The sequence below is a fragment of the Bactrocera dorsalis genome, chromosome 6 (genome assembly GCF_023373825.1).
Source record: "Bactrocera dorsalis isolate Fly_Bdor chromosome 6, ASM2337382v1, whole genome shotgun sequence".
Taxonomy (NCBI): domain Eukaryota; kingdom Metazoa; phylum Arthropoda; class Insecta; order Diptera; family Tephritidae; genus Bactrocera; species Bactrocera dorsalis.
In genome coordinates this window covers 13,881,624-13,909,302 of record NC_064308.1, presented here as the reverse complement: position 1 = coordinate 13,909,302, position 27,679 = coordinate 13,881,624, and the positions used below count along the sequence as shown (strand labels likewise).

General features: G+C 36.2%; 1 pseudogene; it reads right to left on the bottom strand.

Annotated features, from left to right (window-relative positions):
• Positions 1 to 1,389: 1,389 nt before the first annotated feature.
• Positions 1,390 to 16,955, bottom strand: LOC125779162 (adenosylhomocysteinase-like; annotated as a pseudogene).
• Positions 16,956 to 27,679: the final 10,724 nt, after the last annotated feature.

The window sequence follows — 27,679 nt, the reverse complement described above, 5'->3', positions numbered from 1 at the left end:
GTTTTAGTTTGCACCCACTTTTAACTTTTATTATTATTATTATTTATTAATTAGGGTATCACCTTTTTGTGCACTTTTACTTTTAGTTTGTACATATGTATGTACTAGCAAATACCCGGCGTACTTTGTTACGCCGCAAAATTTGAAACGATGAGGGTATTGGAAAGAATTTAATGTAGTTTAAAATGCAAATAAAAGAATACCTTTATTCGTACATGTAAACACACATACATGAGTATAATGTGTAACTTATGTTAGACTTACAAATATTTACTACCCATATTTGAATTAATTGCAAACACTTTTAAATTCATTAACGTTATAAATAATTTGTTTATTAAATTCTTTTTTACAGAAAAATTAAAAATAGATAACAAAAAGGAAACAATTCAAAACTCTTACATAAATAAATAAGATTGTATAGAGTAAATATTAATTCAAGATATGAAATAAGGTATACTATAATTGATGTATTTTGGAACAATAACCAAAAAGGATATATTTTAATTATTAAAAACTTCAGTGAATACAACATTTTTTGCTTTATTTCCATTGCCAGAAATGAGAACAGTTTGTTTTGCGGGGAACCAATTCGTGACAGAGCCCATATAATTGACTGTGAGAAAATACTTCGTTTCGAAGATCTATGCCAACAGCATTAAATGTTTGCCCTTGGGACTTATTAATGGTAATCGCAAAACACGTCTTAACGGGGAACTGTACTCTTTTGAAACTAAATGGAAGATCTGTAGGTATCATCGGTATCTGATGGATCATTGTGCTTTCGCCTGCTGCAGGTCCGGTTAAGGGGTTATATACAGTTAGGATTTTCAAAAAATCGATTTTTGTTTTTTTGCATTTTCTTAATGTATATACATCTGAGTATAAACACACAAAATTTCAAGTCGATCCGACGAATATTTTCGAAGTTATAGACACATTAGTGAAGGCGCGCCGACTACATGTAAAGAGCTTTCAAAACTTTAAACTCGTTTTTCTCGAAACAGTGTTTTCAAAGTCGGTGAGCAAGATTTCTCAGAAACGGCTGAACCGATCGGTCTGAAATTTTTACACAAGCTTCTTAACTATATTTTTTAGTAATTAATCGAAGGATTTCCCCATCCGACCAAAATTTCTTATTTTTATAAACAATTAAAGACCCGAATTTTGGTCGAAAATCGAACCTTTTGCTTTGAGTAGCCGCCATTTTGTCAAAAAAAATTTTTTTGCTAATTCCTTCGATCAAACACAAGATTATTTATTACTATAATGAAATTTATTTGGTTTTTGCATTTTAGATTATCCAGTCCAGAGATATCGTGCTCACCGCAAGAGGCCTTTTTTTTGCGGACCTCTGCAAAATTGGCAATATCAACGTTACCGATAATTATTTTTGGCAATAAAAAATATGTGAATATAGTATAAGGTTGTCATAATATACCTGCCAAGTTTCAAATCAATAAACCAAATAGTTTGCTTAGAAAAAATTCTTGAAAAATGCTTTTTTTCGACCTCGTTAACTGTATATAACCCCTTAAAATGTTTGCTTGAATGATATTAGGCATCAAGTGCGTTATCTTCAGTCGAGTGCCATTACATAAATTGGGAGGCTTAAGATTTCGTAGAAGGATTATTGGCGTACCAATTTTAAGTTCTAGTTGAAATGGAGGTAGTCCCGGGATTAGGAGAGTTAAGAAACTCCGTTGGATAGTGAACAACGTCTCCTTCATCTGTCACTGTGTCAAAAGAATTGTAAATTTTATTGTCCGCATGGATTACAACCTTATAATTATTCGAATTAGTGGGCATACGGTCTATAGATGTCTTGAAACTTCTAACAATTTTATGTTTCTTGAATTGATTTCAAAATGTCTCGTTGAAGAGTTGGTGTAGCACTTTGACGTAAAGTAAACTCCCAATAACGTGGTAAACTTGTCCATGTATTTTAAACGTTGGCATGAAATTACCCTCCCTAACTTCATTACCACCAGACGAAGTCATAGCGAAACAACCATTGTATTTTCTTATATTTTTTTTAAAGTGACAGACGACTGATGCTCGCCTGTAAGCAGCGCTTTGTCTGCGGAGGCTCACCTATATCTATTAGTTTTACATGGCTCTTGCTACAACACATACCTGGTGCGTCTTTCACCCACTTTTTAGCCTTACAAAAATTGCAAATGCCATTCATTCGACCAATGAATAAAAGGGAATGGTCCAAATAATTACAATCCTGTCTATAGTTAAACGCTGATTTGAAAGCAATCGCCCCTTGTCTATTCTGCATCATTCTCTACGCGATTTGCACTCTCGTCGACCGTCTCATTTCGTCTTAGCTGAATTTGCCGTCTATTTGATGAAGATCTAAATAATTGAGATTTTGCTTTTGGCATCTCTGAAAGCTTTTATTGTAAAAACCGTATATTTATTATTAACCAAATTAGTTTCGCTTAAATCTAATCTTTACCTTTTGATTTAAAGACAATAAATTTCCAATTTTACTCTACCCTTTGCAGAATACGATCATAAATACAATAAAGTTAGAAGAAACCAGAATGGGCGCTCCTTTAAGAAAATGCCCTGGCGTGAGAGCAGTAAAATCTGAGGTATCTTGCGAGAGTGCAGCGAGAGGCCGTGAGTTAAGAACGGCTTCAATTCTAGTTAAGAGTGTCGAGAACTCTTCATAATTGAATTTATAGTTGCCAGCTAGCTTCTTGAAATGTGATTTGAAGCTTTTTACAGCTGACTCCCATAAGCCGCCCATGTGAGGGGCGCTTGGGGGGATAAACTGCCAATTGATACCTTGGGGAGCATATTTTTGTACAATGTCCGCTGAGACTTGTTTCATAAAATCCACAAATTGTTTTTCTGTGGCTCTTTGGGCTCCGATAAATGTTTTACCATTATCGCTCATGACTTTTGATGGAAAGCCTCGTCGTCCGACAAAACGAGCAAAAGCCGCAAGAAAAGCCTCCGTCGTCAGTTTCGTACATAGCTCAAGGTGTACTGCTTTTGTCGTGAAACAGACAAAAACAGCCACATAGCCTTTCATGAGGGTAGGAGACCTTAGCATGGATGCCTTTATCATAAAAGGCCCAGCAAAATCTACACCTGTAGTGGTGAAAGGCGGAGCAAAATTGCAGCGTTCAGGTGGAAGTGCTGCCATAATCTGCGATCGCATTTTCTGCTTATGCATAGTGCAGATTTTGCACATGAAAATGCACTTCTTTATTTGGGGCTTCAATCGGGGTATGTACAGCTCTTGGCGGACCATATGTTGCATGAGGCGATGTTCGGCATGGAGCATTAGTGTGTGGATATAACTAATAAATAAAGTGGCAAACGGACACCTCTCTGGTATGATTATAGGGTGGCGTTCATTGTACGTTAGGCTTGAATTAGCAAGCCGACCATTCGCACGAAGTAAACCCTTCGTATCTAGAAATGGGTTTAGAACTAAGAGTGAGCTCTTTTTATCAATAGGCTTCGATTCTCTTAGTAATCCTATATCGCGGCTGAAGTAGCGCGTTTGGGTTGATGCGAAAGAGCGACCTTTGCTTTTTGTAAGGCTTGGTGCGTCAATTTATCGCAATGATAAGTTGCTCCTTTAACTTTAAGTTTAAGCCGATCTAAAAACTTGAGCATATAGGCAACTACCCGGAGGGCTCGGGGGAACGATGAGAATCGTTCAAGGATGTCAGTGTCATCCAGTGTTGCATGATAAGTGTCGATTTTACGACTTTCTGGGGCAAGTATGTTGCGCATAGGCGATTGCGGCCAAGAATCGGGAGATTCTGTTAACCATCGGGGGCCATTCCACCAGAGGGTGGAGGTGGCGAGATGCAGAGGTTTGCATCCTCTTGTACCTAGATCCGCAGGATTGTCAGCACTGGCTACGTGTTGCCAAGTGGCTGATCCTACTAGGTCAAGTATTTGAAACGTTCTGTTGGAAATATATGTTTTCCACGCATATGGTGGTTTTTCCAATCAGGCTAGAACTATTTCGGAATCAGACCATAAATATAATCTGTATTTCGCCATTTTTAAGTGGGTCTGCACCATTGAAGCTAGCTTTGCTAGCAACAGGGCGCCACAGAGTTCAAGTTGTGGAAGACTTAGCGTTTTTAGAGGCGCAACTTTTGCTTTTGCCGCTAATAAGTGGCTTGTAGTTGCGACATCGGTTTGTGTACGCACATATATAGTGGCACAATATGCCTTTTCAGAGGCGTCGCAGAAGCCGTGTAGTTCCACGTTGTATTCGGGGGAATAGTTTACCCACCGTGGAATTTGTATCTTTGAGATGTCGTTCAAGTTATTAGCGAACTGGGACCATTTTTCTAACCGAATAGGTTTCACTTGTTCGTCCCAGTCGGTTCCGTCTAGCCATAATTCTTGGATCAAGATTTTCGCTTGTATCATATTTGGCGAAAGCCATCTTGCGGGGTCAAAAAGTTTTGCCACCGAGGAGAGAATTTGGCGGATAATGCGGATATGGACTCAGTCGTGTATGAAAACTGGTCCGATATCGCATTCCATTGGATGCCTAGTGTTTTTGTTGTACTATCCTTTTCAAATATAAGGAAATTAGTATCCAACAAATGGTCTTTAGGAATATTTTTTAAAATATTTGGGTGATTGGCAGTAATCTTTTTTAAAGGAAACCCTGCGGTATTGAGGGCATTTATTACCTGTGATAAGGTCTCGTATGCTTGTGGAAGACTGTGGCTTCCAGACAGGATATCGTCTACATACGTTTGCGTTTTTAAGACTTGTGTTGCCAGTGGAAATTCTGGCTTTGTGTTTTCTGCCAGTTCGTGTAGTGTACGAATGGCTAGATAAGGGGCACAGTTTACGCCAAAGATAACTGTTTTCATTTTAAAGTCGCGCAGTGGACTATTGGCAGATTTTCGGAAAATAATCCGCTGAAAATCTTGATCATCTTTATGAACCAGTATTTGTCCATACATCTTTTCGACATCCCTATTGAATACGTATTTGTATATACGCCAGTTCCATATGAGGAGCATTAAATCTGGTTGGAGTGTGGGTCCCGTAAATAGAATATCATTTAGGGATTTACCCGAGCTCGTGGATCGTGATGCATTGAAGACAACTCGAACTTTCGTTGTTTTCTTCTCAGGCTTTACTACTGTATGATGTGGCAAGTAGAAAGAGTAATATTTGCCTCTTATGATTTTTTCACATGGGCTTATTTCCTCCATGTGATCTAAATGAAGGTATTCTTCCACGACACCATCATAAATTTGTTTAAGCTCACCTTTTCTAAGTAGGTTTTTTTCCATACTTAGAAACTGCTGAATTGCAGAGGTGCGAGAGTGACCTAAGGCGAGTGTGTCTGGAAATTGTTGTTTTATTGGTAGTCGTACGACATACCGACCATTATCTGATCTAGTAGTTGTGGCTTTGTAAAAGTCTTCACAATACTGACCTTCAGGTGTTGTAATTGGAATGGGGGGGAGTTCTTCTACCTCCCAAAATCTTCTCAATTGTGAATTGAGATACTCGTTTGAGATTTCCTCAACTTGAGTTGTCATAGCTGTGACTGGTTCCGCAACTAGTCCACTTAGGACCCATCCGAAAATGGTATTTTGCGCCAGTAGTGTTCTCGAAATTTTTTCAACACCTTCTAATATGATTTGCGGTACAAGGTCGCTGCCTATTAGGATGTCTATCTGAGCTGGCGTGTTGCAGTTGGGATCTGCCAGAGTCAGGTGTGAAATTTTATCCCACTGCTTGCTATTTATTTGATAGCTTGGAAGCATGTTTGTTAGTTGCGGTAAGACAATGGCATTTGCTTATCCGCTTTGGGGGAAATTAGGGTAATGGGGCAGATTTTACTTGAGTTTTGTACTACTCGTCCGCCCATTCCCGTAATTTCATAGTTGGCATGTTTTGTTGGCAGTTTTAGCCTATTTTGTGCCCTAGACGCTATGAATGATCGTTGCGATCCTTGATCTATTAGGGCTCTTAGTTTGAACAGTTCTCCTCGATGTTCGATGGAGACAACTGCTGTGGGTAGTAGTACTCTACTATGATTTTCGCTGTGTAGCGTTTGAGTTTTTAGTGCCTTTGAACAACATGGTGTTTCTTGGCAATTTTCTTGAGGTTTTGTTTCGGGAGTTGCTGTTGCAACTAAACCCGTGGCTTTTTTTGAAAAAGCGCTGCTATGAGATGTGTTGGGAAAGTTATTGAGATGTAACATAGAGTGATGCCTTTTGTGGCAATATACGCAATTAAATTTGCTTTCGCAAGTATTAAGATTGTGTGAGTGGGACAAGCAGTTTGTACAGAGTCTTTTTGACCTGACAAAGTTGTTCAGTGACATTCATTTTTTTTAATTTTCTCGCAAGTTTTTAATTTATGCCCTCCAGAACATTGTTCGCATGACGTGAATTTATTTTGTTCAGATGTGAACGATTGTGTTTTGAAAAATTTTCTGTTTAAATTATGTTGCTTCCGGCTTGGGGTCTATTGAAGCTTCGATTTAAGTCTTGTTGAACGTTTTTAGTTCTGACTACTTTTTTGTCTACCCTTTCCGCAATTTCGTATTGGGTAGTTAAGAAATTTTTCATCTGCTGCCACGTTGGGCATTTTCTTCTTGATGAGAGCGATTGCTCCCACAAAAGTAATGATTTTTCTGGTAATGCGGCGGTACATATGTTTACCAGAATAGGATCCCAACTGTGAGTGGGAATATTTTGTGTCGATAGAACCGACAAACAATTTGAAACAGTGGATTCTAGTTTCATGAATTCTTCACTGGTTTCTCTTTGAATTTTAGGCAAGTTCATAAGTATCGTTACTTGCTTGTCAACTAATATTCTCTCATTTTCGTGTCTTTGTCTTAAAGCTTCCCAAGCTAAATTAAAATTATTGTCATTCAATACGAACTGCTTGACTATTACGCCTGCTTGACCTTTAGTTTTGTATCGGAGGTGATACAATTTTTGCGCTTGTGATAATTTTGGATGGTTTATGTACACGGCTGTAAACATGTCCCAGAAGGACGGGCATTGTTCATAACCTCCATGAAATATTTCCGTATCACACGCTGGCACTTTGAGATGAATGCCTGAACTTGCCTCTTGGGCTTGCAATTGTGATAACTCTACTCCACTGTGGGGAGTAGGTGCAATTGCCTTCATAAGCTTTAATTGATCTGATATCATTGCTTTTGTGTCTTCATAGCGGTCTAAGCAATTTTCGTATTTGGCGTAAGCCGAAGATTTGAAATTTTCAGGTAGATCTGAATCATCAGTTTCTACTACTGCGTCGTATGCCGCTTGGAGGCGTGTCCAAAAATTGTCAATAGATTTATTTTTAATTTCTAGTACCGATTCAGAGTTGTCCTGAATCGGTGAAGATGCAAATCGAGTGCAGTATTTAATTAAGCTGTCACTCTCGGAAATGAATTTAATATACGAAATGTCTTTCCCCCTTTTTTGCTTCGTAACACCTTGCTTTGAGCGTGTAGCTTCAGCAGGTGTACATGGGCTTTTATCGTCATTAGTCATTTTCGGAATTCTTAAGAATTCTGATTTAGAGTCTTTTGAGTCAGTGCTCATTCAGAAAATTTTAATTAATAAAATATATATGTATATTTTATTATAATAGAGATATATTGTACCGAAAACTCTTTTCAACAAATAAGAGTTGATATTGCCGAAAAATTGTATGAGTAAATTATATATGTATGTTACCGAACTCTCTTTTTTAACAAATAAGATCTTTTATTTCCGCAAAATAATATAATAATGCGTTTATCGCTTGTATTTATCTCGTTCGTCGAGCTTCTTTTTTTTTGTTTATTTATTTATTTTCGAAAAAATATTTTTATTTTATTTTTTTTTTGGATTTATTCGGATGCCCTTGTATCAGTGCGCACTGAAACTAGGTCAATATCCTTTGTACATACTTGTGGATTGTGCATATAGTATGCGTTAAATAGAATGTGTGCAATTATGCTTGTTCTTGTGTGACAAGAAACAAGATAAATGCTAGGAATCGCCAAAATTGGACTTTCAATATATGTATGTGTGTATGTATGTACAAAAGTATATAGCATATAAAATATTTACTGTGGCTACCCAATGTTGTTTTTGGTTCACCGCACCGTTTCTGTTTTTTTGTGTTGTATCCTATGTTTATAGGTATACAAGCATTGAAATAAACGGCAATCTATATAATTCGCGTCTATGTATTCGCGGTTGTGTACTCGCGTTTAGAAATGTATATTATATGTACATATATATATATTATATATATATATACATATTATATGCGCTAAAGCGCTAATGAATATATTATTATGTATTTACACGGCTATGTTTGTATATTTTGTAAATGTAACGGGTGATTTTTTTGAGGTTAGGATTTTCATGCATTAGTATTTGACAGATCACGTGGGATTTCAGACATGGTGTCAAAGAGAAAGATGCTCAGTATGCTTTGACATTTCATCATGAATAGACTTACTAACGAGCAACGCTTGCAAATCATTGAATTTTATTACCAAAATCAGTGTTCGGTTCGAAATGTGTTTCGCGCTTTACGTCCGACAAATTTTGTTCAGCGATGAGGCTCATTTCTGGTTGAATGGCTACGTAAATAAGCAAAATTGCCGCATTTGGGGTGAAGAGCAACCAGAGGCCGTTCAAGAACTGCCCATGCATCCCGAAAAATGCACTGTTTGGTGTGGTTTGTACGCTGGTGGAATCATTGGACCGTATTTTTTCAAAGATGCTGTTGGACGCAACGTTACGGTGAATGGCGATCGCTATCGTTCGATGCTAACAAACTTTTTGTTGCCAAAAATGGAAGAACTGAACTTGGTTGACATGTGGTTTCAACAAGATGGCGCTACATGCCACACAGCTCGCGATTCTATGGCCATTTTGAGGGAAAACTTCGGACAACAATTCATCTCAAGAAATGGACCCGTAAGTTGGCCACCAAGATCATGCGATTTAACGCCTTTAGACTATTTTTTGTGGGGCTACGTCAAGTCTAAAGTCTACAGAAATAAGCCAGCAACTATTCCAGCTTTGGAAGACAACATTTCCGAAGAAATTCGGGCTATTCCGGCCGAAATGCTCGAAAAAGTTGCCCAAAATTGGACTTTCCGAATGGACCACCTAAGACGCAGCCGCGGTCAACATTTAAATGAAATTATCTTCAAAAAGTAAATGTCATGAACCAATCTAACGTTTCAAATAAAGAACCGATGAGATTTTGCAAATTTTATGCGTTTTTTTTTTTAAAAAAGTTATCAAGCTCTTAAAAAATCACCCTTTATAAGTATAAGTCAGTTTGCCTTTTGTTCTTTATATTCATCCGCTGGAGGGTGTGTATATATGTATGTATGTTTGTATTCTCTTTTAGTTATTTTCTTCTTGCTATTTTTTGCTTACTTTTTTGGAAGCAATTCCTCTCACAGCTTAATAAGCTGAAGAGGTATTGTTCGTATAGTTTGCAAGTATGCCTCTCACAGTAAATGAACTGGAGCGGTATTGCCAGAATAGATTGAAATTAAATTTTTATTGAATTTTTTGTGGATTGTGTGCATTGTATGCACGAAGGTAAGCTTATAATGCAAGGAATAGTAATTTATTTAGTTAAATTTATTAAAATATATATATATATGTATATATATATATACTGTGGATATATATATACATATATATTATTTACCGTATTGGTTTGTATCGGTACTTAAATTTCCCGCCGATTTAGAACTTTTATTAACCGTTTTTATTAAACGGGTTTGATTTCCATCGACTTTATCAAATTGACGGTTTGTACAACGTTACATACATACATAGATACATATAATAAATAAATCAAAAGTGAAATGGAGACACTCACTCTGATTTTCCTCAGGGACTTTGGGAATTAATTTGGGTTGCAAAGGTTGTGTGTTTCCTTTCTTCTCTCGATGGGAATTCCCTCCAACGCCGGCGTTCCGCTTGTTGTGCTGCTGTTTCTCTTTTTTTTCCACTTTTGTTTTATTTGTATTTTGTTGTTATTTATTTGTTTGTTATAAGTTCGTGCCCGTATTTTATTTATAGGTTTTAATGTCCGCGCCCGGATTTTATTTAGTTTTAGTTTGCACCCACTTTTAACTTTTATTATTATTATTATTTATTAATTAGGGTATCACCTTTTTGTGCACTTTTACTTTTAGTTTGTACATATGTATGTACTAGCAAATACCCGGCGTACTTTGTTACGCCGCAAAATTTGAAACGATGAGGGTATTGGAAAGAATTTAATGTAGTTTAAAATGCAAATAAAAGAATACCTTTATTCGTACATGTAAACACACATACATGAGTATAATGTGTAACTTATGTTAGACTTACAAATATTTACTACCCATATTTGAATTAATTGCAAACACTTTTAAATTCATTAACGTTATAAATAATTTGTTTATTAAATTCTTTTTTACAGAAAAATTAAAAATAGATAACAAAAAGGAAACAATTCAAAACTCTTACATAAATAAATAAGATTGTATAGAGTAAATATTAATTCAAGATATGAAATAAGGTATACTATAATTGATGTATTTTGGAACAATAACCAAAAAGGATATATTTTAATTATTAAAAACTTCAGTGAATACAACATTTTTTGCTTTATTTCCATTGCCAGAAATGAGAACAGTTTGTTTTGCGGGGAACCAATTCGTGACAGAGCCCATATAATTGACTGTGAGAAAATACTTCGTTTCGAAGATCTATGCCAACAGCATTAAATGTTTGCCCTTGGGACTTATTAATGGTAATCGCAAAACACGTCTTAACGGGGAACTGTACTCTTTTGAAACTAAATGGAAGATCTGTAGGTATCATCGGTATCTGATGGATCATTGTGCTTTCGCCTGCTGCAGGTCCGGTTAAGGGGTTATATACAGTTAGGATTTTCAAAAAATCGATTTTTGTTTTTTTGCATTTTCTTAATGTATATACATCTGAGTATAAACACACAAAATTTCAAGTCGATCCGACGAATATTTTCGAAGTTATAGACACATTAGTGAAGGCGCGCCGACTACATGTAAAGAGCTTTCAAAACTTTAAACTCGTTTTTCTCGAAACAGTGTTTTCAAAGTCGGTGAGCAAGATTTCTCAGAAACGGCTGAACCGATCGGTCTGAAATTTTTACACAAGCTTCTTAACTATATTTTTTAGTAATTAATCGAAGGATTTCCCCATCCGACCAAAATTTCTTATTTTTATAAACAATTAAAGACCCGAATTTTGGTCGAAAATCGAACCTTTTGCTTTGAGTAGCCGCCATTTTGTCAAAAAAAATTTTTTTGCTAATTCCTTCGATCAAACACAAGATTATTTATTACTATAATGAAATTTATTTGGTTTTTGCATTTTAGATTATCCAGTCCAGAGATATCGTGCTCACCGCAAGAGGCCTTTTTTTTGCGGACCTCTGCAAAATTGGCAATATCAACGTTACCGATAATTATTTTTGGCAATAAAAAATATGTGAATATAGTATAAGGTTGTCATAATATACCTGCCAAGTTTCAAATCAATAAACCAAATAGTTTGCTTAGAAAAAATTCTTGAAAAATGCTTTTTTTCGACCTCGTTAACTGTATATAACCCCTTAAAATGTTTGCTTGAATGATATTAGGCATCAAGTGCGTTATCTTCAGTCGAGTGCCATTACATAAATTGGGAGGCTTAAGATTTCGTAGAAGGATTATTGGCGTACCAATTTTAAGTTCTAGTTGAAATGGAGGTAGTCCCGGGATTAGGAGAGTTAAGAAACTCCGTTGGATAGTGAACAACGTCTCCTTCATCTGTCACTGTGTCAAAAGAATTGTAAATTTTATTGTCCGCATGGACTACAACCTTATAATTATTCGAATTAGTGGGCATACGGTCTATAGATGTCTTGAAACTTCTAACAATTTTATGTTTCTTGAATTGATTTCAAAATGTCTCGTTGAAGAGTTGGTGTAGCACTTTGGCGTAAAGTAAACTCCCAATAACGTGGTAAACTTGTCCATGTATTTTAAACGTTGGCATGAAATTACCCTCCCTAACTTCATTACCACCAGACGAAGTCATAGCGAAACAACCATTGTATTTTCTTATATTTTTTTTAAAGTGACAGACGACTGATGCTCGCCTGTAAGCAGCGCTTTGTCTGCGGAGGCTCACCTATATCTATTAGTTTTACATGGCTCTTGCTACAACACATACCTGGTGCGTCTTTCACCCACTTTTTAGCCTTACAAAAATTGCAAATGCCATTCATTCGACCAATGAATAAAAGGGAATGGTCCAAATAATTACAATCCTGTCTATAGTTAAACGCTGATTTGAAAGCAATCGCCCCTTGTCTATTCTGCATCATTCTCTACGCGATTTGCACTCTCGTCGACCGTCTCATTTCGTCTTAGCTGAATTTGCCGTCTATTTGATGAAGATCTAAATAATTGAGATTTTGCTTTTGGCATCTCTGAAAGCTTTTATTGTAAAAACCGTATATTTATTATTAACCAAATTAGTTTCGCTTAAATCTAATCTTTACCTTTTGATTTAAAGACAATAAATTTCCAATTTTACTCTACCCTTTGCAGAATACGATCATAAATACAATAAAGTTAGAAGAAACCAGAAAGTATTTCGCAGACACACATGAAAACCACATTACATCTTAATATTTGATTTTATTGGTTTTTGGATGTTCCTTACGGAGAGCGTTCTGTTTTTATTTTCAATGTGCTTTGTTACAAAAAAGTACATAGACAATAAGACAAGCAATTCAAGCAACGGTGCGTTGCTGCAAAACAAGTAACTGTAAAACAGAGTAAATATAGTTGACACTGTATTTACATATCTACATACATGCATACATACGGCAATTTACGCGAGCATTTGATTTTGCTGTTTAGCGTTATTTCACTTGTTCTGCCATCATTTATATATGCAAACTTTTTTGCTTTGTACTTTACTTCAATAAGTTATGTAGTAAAAGATGTGAGAGATGGAAGAGAGAGAGTGCATACATATGTACATATGTACTTTACTTCATTACGTTATGCTGGAAAAGATGTGCAGAGATGGAAGAGAGAGAGAGTGCGTGCCGCAAACGATAAAGGGCACACGCACACACACAAAGCGCGCTTCGCTGTAGACTGCGTTTGGTGAACGAAAAACCTTATGCTTGCAATATTTTTGGTTTTTCAAGAACTTCAACCCGAAAGAAAAAGGATTTGATTTCGGAAAATTCAAAAAATAAGTATGCCACTCGCAAGCCTAGAGCAAATGCTTTATTTAAAAAAAAAAATTTATAAAAATCGCTTCAGAACTTTAGGAGATTAGCCGTTACAAACATTTTTCATATAAGCGATTTTATATAATTAGTATAGATATAGAGTATAGATAATTAGTATAGATGTACATGCATACATACGGCAATTTATGCGAGCATTTTATTGTGCTGTTTCACTTGTTCAGCGATCATTTATATATGCAAACTTTTTGCTTTGTACTTTACTTCAATAAGTTATGTAATAAAAGATGCGAGAGATGGAAGAGAGAGAGTGCATAGATATGTATGTACTTTACTTCAATAAGTTATGTAGTAAAAGATGCGAGAGATGGAAGAGAGAGAGTGCATACATATGTATGTACTTTACTTCATTACGTTAAGCTGGAAAAGATGCGCAGAGATGGTAGAGAGAGAGAGTGCGTGCCGCAAACGATAAAGGGCACACGCGCACACACAAAGCGCGCTTCGCTGTAGACTGCGTTTGGTGACCGAAAAATCTTATGCTTGCAATATTTTTGGTTTTTCAAAAACTTCAACCCGAAAGAAAAAGGATTTGATTTCGGAAAATTCAAAAAATAAGTATGCCACTCGCAAGCCTAGAGCAAATGCTTTATTTAAAAAAAAAAATTATAAAAATCGCTTCAGAACTTTAGGAGATTAGCCGTTACAAACATTTTTCATATAAGCGATTTTATATAATTAGTATAGATTTTATATAATTAGTATAGATATATTATTTCACATTTCACTACACTTGTGCACCCTTTTTTTTTATCGGTTCACCAAAGTGCCGTTCGTTTTGCTCGAAGGACCATGTATTTTGCACTAACTCACCTTCTTTACCACCACCAGATTTTGTTTTATCAAGGAAAAAAAAATGAACTGTGCATACGCGTGTATATGTATATGAATATATTTATGAACAATGGCTTCCACTTTATAAGTGTATAAATGTAAAAAAACTATAGTAGGTAGTTAAATTTGTATCACTCCAAAACTGGATGAAAACGGCGAAACTCGGAAAAACCACTGATGCTGCTTGATGACGAAAACTCGGGAAAAAACGGTGATGTTAAACTTTTTCTATAATTCGGAAACTGGATGACAACGGCGAAGCTCGGAAAAAGCGCTGATGCCGCTCGATGATGAAAACTCGGGAAAAACGGTGATTTTAAATTTCGTATAATTCGGGAACTGGATGACAACGGCGAAACTCGGAATAAGCGCTGATGCCGCTCGATGATGAAAAACTTGGGAAAAGCGGTGATTTTAAATTTCGTATAATTCGGGCACTGGATGACAACGGCGAAACTCGGAATAAGCGCTGATGCTGTTAAGTGAGACGCGTTGGGTTCGGTTATAAAATAGTACTCAGCTCTGGTTGCCCAGAGCTCCTTTATTTATAGAATTTCTTATCCTAATTCGTGTATGCACCACATGCAGAGTACATACACATAACTTACTTAATACTAATCTACTGTACATACCGACAGTATGTACACATATCTTAAACATAAGTGTTCTCAACGGCATACACAACTATTTCTTATCTACTATTAGTTTAGGATCATTTGCGATCCTTTACACTGCATACATTTATATGAGGCACGTATGCATTTATATGCAATACGTATGCACTCAACAATTAACAAACAAACATATTTACTTATGATAACATATTGACTTAAGATATGCATTTAGGCAATTGAATACAAATGTGCATGTGCACTTGAAAACAACCCTATACCATGTAACATAAACAATACCCGAAATGGGTATTTGTACATATTTATATTTATGACTGTATTTTTATGTGTTAGCGATAATGCATACAAATATTTGACATATGAGATCCGTTTCTATACAGATTTATCTCATTTACAATTGTAGCCGTTAAGAACTGTTCAGAAATCTGAACATACTGCCCACGTTGAAGTGTTTACACTTCAAAATAATTCTAGTAATTATAAATTTTGGGCATGTTAATTACATTTTTTAATTACAAGATTGGCGGATCGAACTCGTAATAATTTTTCTAATATAAGTTATTTTTTATTGTATACATTTTAAATTTTTAATATAATTTTCATTTGCTAATATTAATAACTAATTTTGTAAGATATACCGTCGTAGCGGAAATGAGTGCCTTAGTGCCTTGCTGAATTACAGATGCGTTGTAGGACTAGTTTACGATGACTTTACAGCAATTAATAGGATTAGGTTGTCAGTATTTATGCCTTAATGCATCATGTGATGCCATTCTAAGTCCAAGTGTTTCGAATTTAATCACGGTACTTTTCAGCTCGTATGCTCAATTTCTCCAAGTGTAAACTGGTGCTCTTTTCACGAAGTATTTTCAGCAACAGATAGAAATCTACGTTATATTTGTTAGCCTTGATCTCTGATGGTTTGAACATCTCAAGCTGGGATGACCGTGCGCGAAGCCCAAATTTACCAGACGTCCTTAGATCAACAAAATAATATGATGACCATTGGATAGTGTATAACGATCGACTTGGGTTTTGATAATAATTGTCTCTTTGACGTTGCATTAAAAAATGCGACGTCGATTTCACAATCGAAATTACCAATATTACAAACGATCGCATCGTTGGGCATGTGTTCAAAATGTGCGCGAGTAATAATGTCCTTGCAAACAGTTGTTGTTACGAAGATGATAGCTTCTTTGTATGCTTGCTCCATGGTGGTTACTTCATAGCCACTTGGAAGGCAATGATATAATCGATTTCGATGACAATAACGATTCCGCCGAAACTACGCCGAGCTCATGCCAATATTACATAACCAACAACACAACACACTTTGCCAGCAATAATCACATCCGTGATCCATTTAATACCATCAATTAGCGACTCGCGACAACCATACAGATTATAGATTTACTCTTGGCCACCGAGTCGTTGACGTTGATGGTTGGCACACCGAGACGTCTCTGCTTCATTATTTCATATAAATTGTGTACACCGGTTGTAGTTTCTTCGCTCAAACTCTTGAAGCCCTTCGGGTTCGTGGGAACTTTTCATGCACTAAGTTGGTCAAATTACCACAATTAAGTTCAAGAGCTGACCATCTGAGAACAGTAAGCTCTGTTCAATGCACCATAAGTATTCTTCATTCATCAAGTCAAACAAGGAGTAGTAAAATGATCCTTTCAAGGGTGACAATGACCCAATCTTCCTTCATCCTCCTCCCCGTGAACGCGATGATGTCGTGCAGCTGCTAAATCATTGAGTTCACTTGTTGAGTATTTTAAATATTTCTGTGAACTTGAAATTTGCTGCCTTTCAACCGAATATTGACCTAGATCGATGTGGATAATTCTATCCCACGCTGTCCAAGTACTCCCAACAGGCACTCCAGAAGTATTTTTTTTTTTAATAACTTATGTTATATTTAAACATTTTATAGATTGTAAAATTATAAATAAGTTTAACAAAGTATGTATAAGGTTTTTTATTTTTCTTGGTTTTTAGTTCGAGTCGACCGCTTTTCTCTTTATTATTTATGAATTTTTTCTTTGGTAGGAAAAGGGTAAACAATGTGCATCGCTCTTTATGATGTGCCATTGCTTATCCTTACGTCTACATTTGCAATTTTGGGTTAAAATGACGTTTTCCATACGTCCTTTCTTCCACTGCAATGGTGGAATATTTTGTTCTTTAAAAAATACAAATGTACCACTTTTAATATTTTCCAAGGAAACCTGGCATTTATTTCTTTTTCGTGGTTTATTATTTTTAAATTTTCTATCTAGAGAGATTAATCTTCCTTTTGTTTGTGAAGAAGAATCTCTTAAGATTATATTTTTCTTTTCGAATGGAAAAGCTGCAGTTAATTTACTATCTGCGGGGAATTTTAAATTATTACGAGAATTTTTCTTGTACTGTGTTTCCTTTTTGGTTTTATTAACACATTTTTCCAAGGATTCTATTTTCCGAAACTTTTTAAGTTGATTGTCTACTTTTCAACGAAATATGTTACAACACCACAGTGAGCTAATTTGGAGCTTATGTTAGTTGATCCGTATATCAACCACCCAAACACACTGTTCTGCAGTTTGTAATTAACATTTTCGATTGATAATTTCTCTTCTTTTAAGAAATCAAAGAATATGTCCGCACCTAAAAGTAAATCAATTTTACCCGGAACACCAAATGAAGGGTCGGCCAGTTTTATATTCTCTGGAATTTTTTTTACTTTTATGTGTTCTGTGGGCACATTCGACACAATCTTTTCTACAACCATAGTGTCTAAATTTGTTTCGAAGGGATCTTTTAATGACTTTAAATGAAGATTAACTCTTTCATTTGTATTTGTCTTGTTTTGACCAACTCCTTCAATGGTCATAGATTCTCTCTTGGAAGGAAGTTTTAATTTATTTTTTAGTTCTTTGGTTATAAGGTGAACTTGAGACCCACTATCTAATAAAGCACGTGCCTTTATTATTCTTCCATCACGACCTTTTATACCAACAATTGCTGTGGTTAGCAGGACATGTTTAGAATCATTTTTTAATTTATCATTTTTTGTATTTTTAATGATTGTGCTTTTTGCTTTAGAAGTTTTATCTTTATGAAGCCATAAATGATGGTTTCCTTTACAAGTGAGGCAACTTTCGCCTTTACATTCTTTTGTATTGTGCCCTGTTTTAAGACATTTGGTGCATAATTTGTGTTTTATTACTGCATCCCATTTGTCCTGTGTAGAAAGGGCTTTAAATTTATAACAATGAAATATATTATGTGAAGTATTACATCCCAATATGCATTTAAATTCTGCATTTTGAAATATTGGTGATGTTTTTGAAGCTTGTGCTGCTTCTAGTGCATTCCCTTCATGAATCAGAAACGATTGTAGAGAATTTAAGGTAGGTATTTCCTTAGGGTTTTTAAGGGAATTTTCATACCTAAGTCTTAAATTGTTGTCTAATTTTTGCGCAAGCGTATAATTTAATAAAGCTTGCAACAAATTATCTGCAGACAAACTGAGACTTTCCAATGCTTGTGTACTTTCAGAAATTTTTTCTTGAAAATTTCGTACACTAAAAGCAGTCTCAATCACTACTGGTGCATCTAAAATTTGTTTAAAATAAGTATTGGCGAGTAACCTCTTATTGGTAAATTTTTCATTAAGAAGGTTCCAGGCAACTGAAAAATTTGTTGAGGTTGAAGGCAGATTTGCAATACAACTTGCAGCCGAACCTCTTAATTTTGTTTTTAAAATACACATTTTATACGTATCTGAAACATTTTGAGAGACTACTAGCTGTTCGAACAATTCTTTAAAAGTTTGCCACTGAGCGTAATCTCCTGAAAAAATCGGAATGTCAACTTGAGGCAACGTAAAATTAGTAGCATTTTTTTTGCTAATGGATTTTAATTTGAGTTTGTAAAATCTATTTCTTAAATCATAGAATTTACTTGTTAATTCATCATTTTCGTGCTGGCTAATAAATTCAAGCACAGTATCACGAGTTTTTTCTATTAGTCTCTCTATACTGTCTAGAGAGACTATTTCGTTTAATTCGCAGTCTTCAATATTCTTTTCTAATTCTGTTAATAAGAATTGAAGCCTGCGAACTAAACCAGGATTTGGAAGGCATTCCATTTTCCTGGGAGCACTATTTTCTTTAATAATAGCGATCAATTCGCTTAACTTGGCGTGCGCTGTCAAATAAAGCGTGCCTACCGACCCTTCTACGTCACTTTTAAAATAATTATCTTTTTTATTTTTGGGATCTTTGGACAATTCTAAATGGTTTCGTTGAAACTCTGACCATTTTTTGTCCAAACTATCTAGGAGTTTTTCCAAATTTTCTAAATCTTCATTTATATCCATACTCATGGATTTAAAATGAAGTTTTTGCAGTTCTTCTGCTAATTTAATTTGGTTCTCCATTTTACCAAAAATAAAAAAAATAATTGTATATGAATATAAAAAAATGAAAAATGTTCTTACTTTGATACTCGTAGAAAGCTGTAAATTTGAAAAATTTTTTTTTTTTTAATTCACTTCGTTTTTTTTTTTTTTTATTATTAATATAATATATGTATGTATGTATATATATATTATTATTATTATTTTTTTTTTTTTAATGCACTTTTTCAAACACCACTTTTCACTTTTCACAAAATTTCATTTTTATTTTTTTTATAAAGACAAACTTTTAGAATTTTCTTTTTTTTTTATAAATACTCACTCGCGTGATTAAAAACGTCGGGGTCACCAAAATGTTAAGTGAGACGCGTTGGGTTCGGTTATAAAATAGTACTCAGCTCTGGTTGCCCAGAGCTCCTTTATTTATAGAATTTCTTATCCTAATTCGTGTATGCACCACATGCAGAGTACATACACATAACTTACTTAATACTAATCTACTGTACATACCGACAGTATGTACACATATCTTAAACATAAGTGTTCTCAACGGCATACACAACTATTTCTTATCTACTATTAGTTTAGGATCATTTGCGATCCTTTACACTGCATACATTTATATGAGGCACGTATGCATTTATATGCAATACGTATGCACTCAACAATTAACAAACAAACATATTTACTTATGATAACATATTGACTTAAGATATGCATTTAGGCAATTGAATACAAATGTGCATGTGCACTTGAAAACAGCCCTATACCATGTAACATAAACAATACCCGAAATGGGTATTTGTACATATTTATATTTATGACTGTATTTTTATGTGTTAGCGATAATGCATACAAATATTTGACATATGAGATCCGTTTCTATACAGATTTATCTCATTTACAATTGTAGCCGTTAAGAACTGTTCAGAAATCTGAACAGATGCCGCTCGGTGATGAAAAACTCGGGAAATCGGTGATTTTAAATTTGGTATAATTTGGGAAAAAACGCTGAGGTTGCTTGGTTTGACTGTTCGTACACGCGCGCTCGCTGCTAAGATCCAAAGCGAAGTGAGTTGCAGTTCCTTTTTTTCCTTTTTTATGTTTTATGTGGAATCAGCTGGCGTAATGTGTTTGGCTGGTATGTAGTGCGGAATGTGGGTTGTAAGCCCTGCTGACTTGTGAAGGGAGTATGGTGAAGGTGCGTGTCCGTGATATGAAGTTGGGTTGATGTGGTGTGATAGTGTGGTGTGTGTGCGTATGTACGGGGGAGGATGCTCATTTATACAGTTTGAAATAAAAGCTCAAAGTAAGCACATAGTGCTGCCAAGAAAAACTCATCGTTTTATTTTATGTGGCGCCCGAGCATGGACCGCGAAAGTTAAAAATCTAAAAAAAAGAAAAACACTTCTGGTAGTTGGCCCCGTAGTAAGAGCACAACACGTGTTCACGAAAAGGACGGTCCGTACGGACCCGCCAACCGGAAGATTAACATAGTCAAGAAGAATAGAAAAAAAAAACTTTTTTTTGCATTTTTAAAGAAAAAATAAAATAAAATTGTTTAAAAATTTTTAAAGAATACTAAAATTAAACGAACTTAAAAGGCTGAAATCATCAAATAACGAAATCAACAAATAAAGCTAAGTGCAAAAGAGACAAAAAAAAAGTGCAACAACATTCATCAATGTCTGATTAACAATCTAACTACAAACAGTAAAATCATCAAATAACGAAATCAACAAATAAAGCTAAGTGCAAAAGAGACAAAAAAAAGGTGCAACAACATTCATCAACTTACTATTAACCAGCAATCAACCATCTAAGGACATAATGCAGTGGCTAGGATTAATGTAAGTTAGTCTAAATAAAATATTTGATACTAAATAGATAATATAAGGAAAAAATTATTAGAAATCAATTTTTTATATACTAGAAATAATATTAATAAATTATAAAGGAAAGGTTCATATTTTTCATCTTTCAAACGTAAAAGAAAGGTAGTGAATCAAAATGAGTCGGGAAGAATAAATAGCACCGACATTGTCGAGATTAAATCTGCACTCATCCAGCAACGTTTCCCCTCGCAACATCCCTTCCACTTTCACTCCTAATCAAAAAAGAGAACTCGTTTCGTTATTATCGGAAACAGTTTCGACCATACTACACCCACAAACCGAAGAAGAAGTTGAACATCCTGTAGATTTTAGCGTTAACGTGGACTCATCCGAAAGAGTTCCGGATGTGGTAAAATGTTTAAGAGAATTTTCGGGTAAAAACGGAGAATTCAGTTCATGGCGGAAATCGGTAGATAGAATATTATTATTGTACGGACAGAATAAGAACACCCCAAAATATTTTGCTATCCTGCATGCAATAAGACACAAGATAGTTGGCGAAGCTGACACGGCCCTTGAGTCTTACCGCACCCCATTAAATTGGGGTAAGATAAAAAAATGTCTGATGTTACATTACTCAGACAAGAGAGACGTTAGCACGTTGGAATATTAAATGACAACACTTGCACAACGGGGAAGCACTGTTGAAGAATTTTATCAACAAGTTTATCAATATCTCTCACTTATCCTAGACAAAATCGATTGCCTGGAGTTAGGTGAAGAAGCTTTGTATGCCATGACAACGACAAATAGAGAAAAGGCACTTGACACATTTATAAGAGGTCTGAACGGTGCCTTACCCAGTCTGTTAAGTGTAAAGGAACCAACCAGTTTACCACAGGCTCTCAACATGTGTCTCAAATTAGGCAACATGAATTACAGGACGAACCATACAAATAGTATCAGTCGCTTGCCGACCAATACCAATCAATATGGAAGTTGATCGCTCTCTTCAAACGAAGCAAATAAATTATCAAAAAATAGGCCTCAGTATCAACAAAATCAAACATTTTATAATAGGCAGCAAACATTCAGTAACAACCCACAAGCGTTTAGTAATGAACTAGCGCCGGCTAATAATAATCAGGCTAGTAAGAGACCACCATCACAGATAATACAGATTCCTAATAAAATGCAATGGATCTACAATACTGAAGTTACAGAAACTGACCCAATAGAATACGATAACGAAATATTAGAATATCCTGAAGGGTACTACGAGTCTTCGCAGGACTACCAACGAGAATACAACGAAAAACAAGAAGAGATCGAAGCAACCCCTAGTGATAATATCAATTTTTTAGACTAAACTGCTCATTGCCATACTATCGTTTCAAACTGAAAAATGGCAATGAACTAAAATTTTTATTAGATACGGGATCGAACAAAAATTATATTAGTCCAACTTATATTAGGAACCCCATTCCGAACAAACCTTTCATTGCAAATTCTGTTGGTGGACCCGTCAAAATTACTCATCATGCTAATATCAGTGTTTTCGGTGATGAAATATGTAATTTAAAATAACACATTTTGCCCAAGTTAAGAACCTTTGATGCCATAATATGTATGCCAATGAAAAGTTTAAACGCAGTAATTTTTACTAAGGAGAACTATTTTACATTACTCAATAAATACGAATACCCCATCCACCAGTTAGCAATTAACTCTATTGCACACACTACGAGTATATTAAGGCTAAATTATTTGAGTCCCGAAAATAACGAAAGATTAAAACAACTCTTTAACTCTCGCCGAATACTATTTTCTGAACTAGATAAAAAATTAACATAGGTTACGAACGTTAAAGCCGAAATTAGGACTAAAAGCGATAGGCCAATATATTCCAAAACTCACCCCTATCCAATGCCTTTAAAAAAGGAAATAGACAAACAAATTGAGGAATTACTTATAGATGGCATTATTCGACCATCGAAATCTCCCTACAATTCTCCGGTATGGGTCGTACCGAAGAAAGAAGACGCCTCAGGATTAAAAAATTCCGTATGGTTATCGACTATCGTAAATTGAACGAGGATACCATAGCAGATAAATATCCCATTCCAGATATTACCACTATTCTAACTAATCTAGGATCAAATAAGTATTTTTCTACAATTGACCTTAAGAGTGGATTCCATCAGACTAAAGCGATAGGCCAATATATTCCAAAACTCACCCCTATCCAATGCCTTTAAAAAAGGAAATAGACAAACAAATTGAGGAATTACTTATAGATGGCATTATTCGACCATCGAAATCTCCCTACAATTCTCCGGTATGGGTCGTACCGAAGAAAGAAGACGCCTCAGGATTAAAAAGTTCCGTATGGTTATCGACTATCGTAAATTGAACGAGGATACCATGGCAGATAAATATCCCATTCCAGATATTACCACTATTCTAACTAATCTAGGATCAAATAAGTATTTTTCTACAATTGACCTTAAGAGTGGATTCCATCAGATTGCTCTCAACGAAGCAGATATTGAGAAGACCGCCTTCTCCATTGCCAATGGGAAATTTGAATTTACTCGACTTCCATTCGGCTTAAGAAATGCGCCTGCCATTTTCCAACGAACTTTGGATGATGTGCTACGAAAACACATCGGCGTTCGGTGCTACGTTTATGTTGACGACATAATTATCTTTAGCAAAAGTAAAGAAGATCATTTTAGAAATCTTGCAATCATATTTGACACTCTCTGTCGGGGTATGTCGACGTATGGGGCCGATTGCGTTTAATTAAAAGATACTTAATTTGAGTTCAAACGTTATAAAAACTTTAATTCAATATAAATGTGGATATATACAAGTATTTGAGTGTGTGTGTGTGTGTTTCCAATATTTATTAATTGTTATTGATTTCCTATTAGTTAGTGTTAGAGTTCAGGGTTAATATACATACGGATTGTTGTGATTTTAAATTCCTTTATTCCTGGGTTGAGATTTGTGGTTGTAATGATGAGTTGAGGGTTTTTCCTGAGTTTGTTCACTTGGATGTATCACCTTGTAAACTTGTGTTTGTTTGATAATAAATGTTTTTTATGATAAGCACCTTTGCGTTCGGTATTCACTCTACTATTTCACTTGTGATTGGTTCGCTTGTATATCGCTTAGTTGGTCTCCGTGTTCACTTCTGTTTTATTGCTGTGTTGGCGGGATAATAACTTCTTGGTAAAAAACGGGGGAAAAATCGTCTCTTTTTGTTTCTCCTTCTGTTGCGTGAAGTTGGGGCGGTTGACATTCCTCTGCATTACGCCTCTATTACTTTATGTAATTTGTGGGAGTAATGCAGAGGAGTATTTGTTTGGATTAAACATCCCGGCCACCTTGCAGAATCTGCGAAATAATTGAGTATTAGTCGGGTAACATACTCATATATTGAAAGTTTTGAAATGAAATAGAGTAATTATCAGAAGTATACTTGGGGTTAGATGGTGCCAGTAAGGGTCCAGCCAAATGCTGTATTCTGCGGTACCACTGTACTATTGTCGGGTTTGAAGAGTCCACTTCTAATAATCTGTGGGTAGATATCCGCTCCAATCTCCAACGTTATCTCTTTGTTACTATGGAATTGAGGGTCAGCGAGAACTAAGTGTTCGAAGCGCATTTGCACATCGTCACTTAAGTCTCGCTCAAATGTTTTTTTGGGTGACTTGTGTGTTATAACTGCGTTACATTCCAAACAAAACTTTGTATCATTACTTGAGCTAATTTTGATGCTACAAATACGATAAGTGTTGAGGTATGTAATTGGCAATTTTAATTTTTTAACGAGTTCGGCCGCGAAATTTGTAATTTTTAGGGGAAGGTTTAAAATGGCTCGAACTTTATACCATTCGCCATCGCATCTTAAACGGAACTTCAGTGTGGGTAATAGGGTCTGCTTAGCCAGTAAGGATGGTAGTCGGGTCTCTATCGCAAGTGGATGTTTCTCAACAATATTTGCATCGTTGGCCGGGTATACCCTCGGATGTCCGTGTAAGGATGAATGATGTTTCCCATGACAAGTGGAACATCGATTTTTGCTTGTGCATCCTTCTGTCTTGTGCGACCTGGCTAAGCAATTGACGCAGTAGTGGTGTTTTATTACTGCTTCGTATTTTTTGCTTATATTGTATCCCGAGCACGTAGCGCAAGTCACTAGACGGTGGTCTTTTTTGCATATGCCGCAAGCGACATGACGGGATGACGTATTCTTTCTCTTATGTGAGATCGTTCTTCGGGTTGTGTGATCATCACGTTCCTTTTCCTCGCGAATAGTGGGAAGGGTCGACTTGAAACGTTGAATGCGTCGTGACATCGTTTCGTCTTCCGAAATCGGTGTAATGCTACGGGTTGCGCTATGGGACCGGATGGTGCTTGTTGAACTCATACGACGAGTTTTGGGTGAGTTGGTGATTGTTGGGGCCATTTCACTGAAAAAGAAGAGAAAACTTGTATGTTATTCTGTATTTAATATCACAATTTTTGTGATGGGGTGGGTTATTGTGCCTTGAGCAGTTCGGATTTCAACCACTCGTGTTTTATTGTCTAAGCCGGGGAAGACCTTTTGGATTCGACCGAGCTTCCATTCGTTGGGTGAAATATTGTCGTTTCTTATAACGACTAAGTCGTTAACTTCGACATTACGTTGTGGATGTTTCCTTTATATCGTTTGTGTAGTTCCTTGAGGTACTCTTCCTTCCATCTCTTGCAAATGTGCTGGTAGAGTATTTTTAGTTTCTACCATCTGTTAACGATGCTTAATTTTGCATCCTCGAAATTGGGTTCGGCAGGGGTTAGTAATGGTGTACCTATAGGAAGTGTCGTGGAGTTAGAGGTTCCAAGTTTGATGAGTCGTCGCTTATGGGGCTTATTGGCCGAGAGTTTAAACAACTTTCAATGCGGGTCAATAGGGTAGCAAATTCTTCAAACGTGAATTTTTGTAATTTTGCGATCTTTTTTAGGTGGGTTTTTAGACTTTTTACGCCTGCTTCGCATAATCCACCCATATGTGGAGCTCCTGGTGGGTTGAAGTGCCATGAGATATTTTGATGACTAAGGAGAGATGTAATTTGAGTTCGAAGTGTCTGTAATAATTCACGCCGATCTTTCATTAGCAACTTTGAAGGTCCTATAAAGTTTGTTCCGTTGTCGGAATAAAGATTGGCGGGGCATCCACGCCTCGAGAAGACACGGGAAAATGCTGCTAGGAAGGCTTGTGTAGTGAGATCGCTAACGGGTTCGAGATGTATTGCTTTAGTTGAGAAGCATACAAATGAACATATATATCCTTTGCTGATTAGACATGCTCTTCCAGTGTAGTTTTTGATGTCATAGGGTCCAGCAAAGTCGATACCAGTGGCAGCAAACGGCCGGGTTAGGATGGTTCGTTCATTTGGAAGAGCTGCCATTATTTGGGTTTGTTGAGCCTTGTTGTGTACGATGCACGTTTTGCATTGATGAATTATTGTTTTAATCAGCATCTTTGCTTTGGGTATCCAGAATTCTGTCCTATGGAGTCGAAGAACTAGCTGATTTCCGCCGTGTAACGTTGCTAAATGGGTAAATTGAGTTAGTAATTTTGTTATACGACTATTATAGGGTAGTAAGATAGGGTGGCGCTCATTATATGATAGTGCTGCGGAATTAGTTAATCTTCCGTCACTTCGGGTAACTCCTTTAGGAGGAATGAGGAAAATCTTTCGAGTATATCCTCTTGGGTGGTTATCGCAAACGTCTTAACGGGTTTGAATTCCACGGTGGTGTTGTATATTTTCTCCGTTGCTGGGAAATGCTCCTTTTCATGTTGTAGCCATTGGGGTCCATGCCACCAGAGGTTGCAATTCAATAGATCGGTGGGTGTACAACCTCGGCTTGCCAAGTCTGCGGGATTGTCTTGGCTTTCCACATGGTTCCAATTATCGACTCCCACTTTCTCGGTGATTGCAGCTAATCTATGAGAAACGAAAGTGGTTCATGAGCAGGGTGGTTTGTTTAACCAAGTCCAAAAATAATTTTTGTATTGGGTTAGGTGTAGTTGGGATAGGGTAGAGTTAACAAGGTTAGCTAGTAGAACCGCTCCGCAGAGTTCCAATCTGGGTAGGGATACGGTTTTAATGGGAGCAACTCTTGTTTTTGACACTAAGAGAGTTGTCCATATATTGTGTCCAACTAAAATCCTTATATAAAGTGTCGCGGCATATGCTTTTTTTGAAGCATCAGAGAAACCGTGGAATTCGATGGTGGCTGTTGGGTTGAAATGGGTCCATCTGGGTATTTCAATTTTATTTATGTTTTCATAATCCTTTACGAAACTGTTCCATCGATGAAGGGTGAGGGACTTCAGGCTTTCATCCCAGTCAGTTTTATCTAGCCATATTTGTTGCATAATTATTTTTGCCGTGATTATTATTGGACTAAGCCAACCGGCTGGGTCAAACAACTTTGCTATGGCTGATAAAACTTCACGTTTGGTGTGTGCGGGTTTTTTCTCCATTGGGTTGACGAGGAAGAAAAATGAATCCTTTTTGGAGTTCCATCGAATGCCCAGGGTTTTGGTGTTCTCGGGT